Raw genomic sequence first — 1,416 nt, 5'->3', positions numbered from 1 at the left:
AAATTATATTCAAGGTGTATGTTCCATTTGCAAACTAGGCTTGCTCCTCCAAATGATCTTCATAAAATATTAGCTTTCAAACGTATGTGTCAGAAGAATTGTTTAAGTGCTGGAGAAGATATCTGTTATCTGTTGTGAAGTTTGCTTCAGGAAAATAAATAAATGCATGTATGTATACAATCAAAGATAAGGGCATTCATCTAAGGCTTTTTGATGTCTATCAATAAGGATACCAGGAAAGTCAGGTTAAGTTTAGATGCATTTCTCCTGATTCCTAGTGACAGACGGGAGTCATTTGACAGCCAGTCTGACAGCGGAAAAGTTTCTTACTATGAAGGAGAAAACTACAGCACAAAATAGTAAGCTAGGACACTGAAGTGCACACCCTAAGGCTTTCCAGATACTTTTTTTTTTTTCATGTCAGATGGGTAATGTGCCGATGTCGTAGCAAGGTCTGAGGAGGGCACAAGTCACGCAGGTGCGTGAACACCCAATCATCATGCTTATGAACTACAAAAGGATCCTCCAGATACTTTTTAAATTTTATTTACTTTTTAAATTAAAGTTTAGTTGATGGAGTTCCCGTCGTGGCGCAGTGGTTAATGAATCCGACTAGGAACCATGAGGTTGCGGGTTCGATCCCTGCCCTTGCTCAGTGGGTTAATGATCCGGCGTTGCCATGAGCTGTGGTGTAGGTTGCATACGAGGCTCGGATCCCGCGTTGCTGTGGCTCTGGTGTAGGCCGGTGGCTACAGCTCCGATTGGACCCCTAGCCTGGGAATCTCCATATGCCGAGGGAGCGGCCCAAGACCAAGAAATAGCAAAAAGACAAAAAAAAAAAAGTTTAGTTGATTTACAGTGTTACCGTGTTGTATCAGTTTCTGCTGTACAGCATAGTGACCCAGAGACTTTTCAATGAAGAGGCTTAGGAAGAAATTCTGACTCTTGTTTGAAACATGTATCACAGAAACAATTGAAAATTCAGAAATCAATAAAACCACTATCACTAATCCATATCACTTGAAGGTATGAAGACTTCCAAATATCCAGGAGTGTGTGTATGTACACATAGGGGGAACAAATATGCTTAGATCTGGGAAGAAAATGTAGTAGGACTTTGAAAATGATACAGGTCCCATTCTGATACAGAAGACAAATGATTTGGTAGTTGGCAGTTCACACTAATGTAGCAGATTTGAAAACTCCATTAGTAAATGGCTCTTGTTCCCAAATGTTAATATTCATCCTTGTACCAAGCACACAAATTTCTTTACACATTTCAGTCACCCATTAATAACGATGAGTGCCCTTGGAAAACATCCTTCGAGCCATAGCCTTTCAATGTGTTCTTTCAATATTCTGTTGCTCCAAATTCCACCACTCATATTTTCCCATCACCTCTGCCTGAAACTACAA

At 40.3% G+C, this 1,416-nt stretch overlaps 1 non-coding gene across 1 annotated transcript; it reads right to left on the bottom strand.

Annotated features, from left to right (window-relative positions):
* Nucleotides 1–418: 418 nt before the first annotated feature.
* LOC125114518 (small nucleolar RNA U13) lies at nt 419–522 on the bottom strand. The gene has a single exon (XR_007131833.1). It is a non-coding gene; the product is annotated as a small nucleolar RNA U13 (small nucleolar RNA).
* Nucleotides 523–1,416: the final 894 nt, after the last annotated feature.

The sequence above is a fragment of the Phacochoerus africanus genome, chromosome 1 (assembly GCF_016906955.1).
Source record: "Phacochoerus africanus isolate WHEZ1 chromosome 1, ROS_Pafr_v1, whole genome shotgun sequence".
NCBI lineage: Eukaryota > Metazoa > Chordata > Mammalia > Artiodactyla > Suidae > Phacochoerus > Phacochoerus africanus.
This window is presented reverse-complemented; position numbering and strand designations above follow the sequence as displayed.